The sequence below is a fragment of the Amblyomma mixtum genome, chromosome 1, assembly GCF_055824585.1.
Source record: "Amblyomma mixtum isolate Tamu chromosome 1, ASM5582458v1, whole genome shotgun sequence".
In the NCBI taxonomy this organism is placed as follows: Eukaryota; Metazoa; Arthropoda; class Arachnida; order Ixodida; family Ixodidae; genus Amblyomma; species Amblyomma mixtum.
In genome coordinates, this window is record NC_143012.1 from 296457661 (window position 1) to 296462712 (window position 5052).

At 43.6% G+C, this 5052-nt stretch overlaps 1 long non-coding RNA gene across 1 annotated transcript; it reads left to right on the forward strand.

Moving 5' to 3' along the window:
• The first annotated feature begins 511 nt into the window (after positions 1 to 511).
• Positions 512 to 4247, forward strand: LOC149372148 (uncharacterized). The gene is made up of 2 exons (XR_016292292.1): positions 512 to 1386; positions 4081 to 4247. It is a non-coding gene; the product is annotated as an uncharacterized LOC149372148 (long non-coding RNA).
• The last annotated feature ends 805 nt before the right edge of the window (positions 4248 to 5052 follow it).

Here is a 5052-nt window from a genome sequence, read left to right on the forward strand (position 1 = left end):
ATAGCTGGCTCAATTTTCTTTCGTCTATAGATGGTCTATAGACTGTCTATTGACTAAGGTCTATAGCCTCAATTTGCTTTCGTCTGTAGACGGTCTATAGACTCTCTATAGACTACGGTCTATAGCTGCTTCAATTTCCTTTCGTCTATAGTCGGTCTATAGACTCTCTATAGACTACAGTCTACAAATACCTCAATTTCCTTTCGTCTATGCACTGTACACTAGAGATAGTCTGCTCTCTATAGACCAGTCTATAACAATCCTAATTTTATCTAACAATGTTCGATACACTGACTTTCGACTAAGTATAGAACAATGCCAATTTATTTTTGCACTGCATGCTGCGGGGACCTGCATCTGGTGACCGCAACTATGTCGGGAGTCCTCCACCTCCTTCGCTATTACGGAAATTAAAAAAGTATTGCGTGAGGACATTACAACACCCACCTGTATATTTTCAGGAGCCTTGACAAGCTCCTTTTCGTTATATCGTGACATATATTGTCAATACAGTTAAATATTTAATGCTAACAAGTAAGCCGCGGAAAGGCAGCCGTTCTTGAAGTAAAGGCGCCGCAAACTGTACTACATCGAATGAATACGCTGTCCCTTAAAGGAATCGCTCGACACAGTTCCATTCCATCTTTCGATCGTTACTGTCCAACGCGCTGAAATCAGACACATTTCATCAACGCTTCTACATTTCTCTTTAAAACGTCCTGAAAATAAAGGGGGAAAGACGGGTGCGAGAATTCAAGGAAGCGCCCATCGCTTAGAAACACCTCAGAATAGTCTCAAAGAGCCTGGTCCTCTGTGCGATTAACATCTCCCATTTATACCTTTGCAGTTTGTATTCACGTGAATAAGTTCACCGACGCAACAATCAGAAAGCCAGTATTTTTTCGTTCCTACCCTTGCACCTGTTGCTTCGGAGCCGATGACACGCTGATGTCGAGCATATCAGTTTTCTAAACACGAACACACGCAAAAAAGACGTTATGCTATGCAACATTATAATTATTATTTGAGAATTGTACCACATACTATTCGGTGGGAGATGCGGCGCGTATACAGTCAAGCAGTTAGATTTCGGTTCTCTTTTCACGAAAACAATAAGGTTTTTAGAGGGTATGCGAAGAATTCACGCTTATAAACCAGTTACCTTCTGTGGTCTTGGATATCAGATCAAGCTCCACACGGAAAGAGTGCGAGCGATAAAGATACGACCGTGAAATGGGTTTCTGTTTCACGTTTTACCGTTTTACCACGAGACGGCGGAAAATCATTCGGGCTGCAAACAACCCTGTGCGTGGCTGCATCGGTGGAGTCGGCGTTTTTTTCGCGGATTACGTTTTCTTCAAAATCCAGCTGCATCGTCCGCTTACGGTAAGTCTATACGTTTATATTTTATTCATTTGGTCTCCTAAACCACTCTAAGCAGAGCTGTGTGTGCAGAACAGATTATGTGCGCAGTGACAAACGTCCTATCTTCGTTTCTAAGGCGGAAGCCATCGGGCTCTCGACTAATGCCGCTTATCTCTGTGCCGCTGTCTTTACTAACGCGCGGAAATGCAGTCTGTGCGATGCCCTTGATGATAAGCCGCTCCTCGCGAGCTGTCTACTAGAGTTTTCGTGTTTCAAGGTAGACGCGCGGCCAGAAATGTCGTTTAGCCTGTGAATGACGGCCGAAATGGAACTGTGCGGTAGTTAGCGCCGTGTGAGCTCAATTTACTTTTCACCTCCGAAAACGTACTTACATACACTCTCGTTCTGTGGTGGATTACATTTATTTTCTAATATTTGTGTTATCGCTTGTCTGGACCTTGGAGTGCTGTTCTTTTTGAGGTGTGCATTTCCTTCCTACGTATATGGACGCTGGCTCGGTGCGCGTCGTGGGCGCCGACGTTTCAGCAAAGGTGTCTTGTAACGCTACAGACTGGAGCGCGAGACGTTTGTCAAAGTTGTAGTTAAGCAGCGCTGAAGGAATTCTTTTAGTGTGATGGTATAAAATTCATTGCCCGCGCGATTGGCCGGCGTGCTCAAACACCGCGAAGAACCCACGAGCTCCATCCCGTCTCCCCGTCGTTGCACACGTACGGATTCCTCCATGTCTGTCATCAGAGCCGTTGGCCGCCCCCGCTTGCCTGCGGACACTTCATTTTGAAAGCTGGGTAAAGGTCGGCTCGACAAGAGGTGGCTTACATTTCTTTCCGAGTGGTTCGTTCATGAATCCCGCTCACGCGTGCACAGATTTCTCTAATACCATTTGCGCGAGAGGCAGAGTATGTGTTTCTGATTTCAGACTGCTAACTTACGAAAGCGCCGATGTAATTCGCCGCTTATTTGCGCCTAAAATTAAATTAAGCTCTCGTGTTACTATAGCTGCACCTCTTGAAAGCGTTAATTGCTTCATTTAAATACTTCGTACTTTGAGCGCGTTCAATGCTTTCGTTGATTTTTCTAGCAGCGTTGGGTTAGGCTACCTCCATGCAAGAAACACACCTCTTTACGGCGCTGTTGGGGCTGCACTTGAAGGAAAGACTAATTGAATTTCAGACGGTATTTTATCGTGACAGTAATTTGTTGTCTTAAACTCGCGACTGCTTTTGAAACGGCGCAGCTGCAGCCTCTGTGTGCTGTATTAGTTTTCTGAAAAATGAGCGCGGCATGGAAGCGCTGCAACCCGCTTGTTTCTTAGCGCGCGCAGATGTACGAGTATGCTGTTCCATCTTTGTGCTTCAAGTTATAGGCGCAAATCTGTGGTGAACTGGTCGCTTCTGCCTGCCGGTTTTGTATAGCTTGTGCCAGTTTGAGTATCGACTTACGTACACCCGGCCAAATCTTTAACTGGCTCTGGTGTTGCATCGATAAATGAACCTTGTAAAAAAGGTGCCTTTTGGCTACACTGCTGGCATATTCATGTTGTAATTTGACACGTGAGATGGCATTTCATAGTTTCTTTTTGTTAATATAACGTTTGAGTGGAGTACTTGCGTGTTTCGATCAAAGTTATCAGAAATATTCATCGTCTGCTGCTACGAACAGCCGAAACAAGCGGAATACGCACCAATCGTTCTGGTGGCGCATTTGCACTTACTCTAGGTAAACGACTTGTCCGCCATGAAAGGAGTGGTAGTTTACCCAGAGGATGAGGTCATATGGACCAGATTCATTGCTGCGTCTGCTGCTTGTTTCAGCTGTTGTAGTGGCAGACGAATATTTCTGATAACGTTGATCTAAACACGCAAGTGCTGCACTCAAGCAATATATGAACAAAAAGGAACCACGAAATGACATTTCACTCGTCAAATTACAGCATGAATATGCCAGCAGTGTAGCTAAAAGGCACCTTTTTTACAAGGTGCATTTAGCGATGCAACACCAGAGCCAGTTAAAAATTTGGCCGGGTATACCAGGCTTCACGCAGGGTATTTTGAAGCGCTTCTTCTATAGCGGTTATAAGAATAAATGCTGCAATATTCTTCTTTTTGGATCCCTGTGTAAGGTGCGCTGAATCTGTATTTTATGGAGGTGGCATTCTTAACACCTCCTTGCGAGTCAATGCAGATATGTGGCACAATTGTTCAATGTCTTCTGTTACAAATAATGTAAAAAGATTGCCATACAGAAATCAGTATCAGTACTGGATTCAGAGTAGAGTGCTCCAGGGATTACGGGTCTTTGTTACAATGTTTTATGAAGACACTTATAATCTGTCGTGTATTTACTGAAATGATTGCGCCGGCGTGATAGCTCAGTGGCTATCATGTTCGTCTGGCGACCTGAAAGATGCAGGTTCGATTCCGGCCTATGCGGTCGCATTTTAATAGAGGCAAAATGCTAAAGACTTGTGTACTCTGCAGAGTTGGCCGAAATTATTCCGCAGCCTTTCACTTCAGCGTCTTGTAGCCTGTGTCGCCTTGGGTCTTTGAACCCCATAAAACCAAACCAAAAGATCAAGATTGCCTTTCTAGAATGGCATAGCCAGGATATGCCTTTCATTGTAAAGCACATGTGTAGAGATGGTATGGGAATTTTTTTTTCAGTTCCTCTGTTATTTTTTTCCTTTGTGCTGTACAGGTGAACATGCCCGGATGATTGACTGCAGACAACAGGCCGCAAGAATGCTTCTGAGGAAACTAGCGGGACTGTTACTTTCAACATTTATGTTATTGTGCATTCTTATGGTCCATGTATTGCATATTCCCGGCCTGGATAGCTTGGAAATAAAACTAAATTTGTAAGTATATTGATTGTGTCATTTGTGAACTCTGGTGACTTTTTTCAGTGGTTGTAGACTGTCTATAGGCAGTTTATAGATAATGGTCTACTAATAGTTTAGTAGACAGAGGTCTATAGACTGTCTATAGACAAAGGTCTATAGCACTGCCAGGCCACACACCTATGGAATGTCTATAGACAGTCTATAGACATATGTCTACTGGACCAGTAGACTTTTGTCTGTAGACTGTCTATAGACAGTAATCTACAGGAAGTCCATGGCCATAAGTCTATAGGTCGTCTATAGTCCGTCTATAGACAAGTGTCTATAGACAGTCTATAGACAACTCTATAGGAAATGTATGACCATAAGTCTATAGATCGTCTATAGACTGTCTATAGACATGTGTCTATAGACTTCCTATAGACCTATAGACTTTCAGTAGACATTTGTCTATAGACTCTCTATAGACAAAAGTCTACTAAAAGTGTATGGCCATAAATCTATAGACTGTCTATAGACCAGTCTAAAGGATTTGTCTATAGACAGTCTATAGACTTCATAGACTAAAGTCTATAGACAGTCTATGGACTTTCTATAGAAATTTTTATAAGGGCTGGTCGGTGAAGGCCTTCTGAAAGGTGACAGGTAGAGGCGGCCGGGTCTTTGGAGCTTTTGGAGGGTACCAAGGATACCAAGATTCTGCGGAATGGTACTAATGCTGCCGTCGCAGTAAAATAGCTTGGCTGGGGGGTCTAGCTTTGTTCTAGGATGACCTGGAGCTCGAAGAAAAAGGAGTCTTTGAGCAGACAAGGGACAATAAAGCAGAG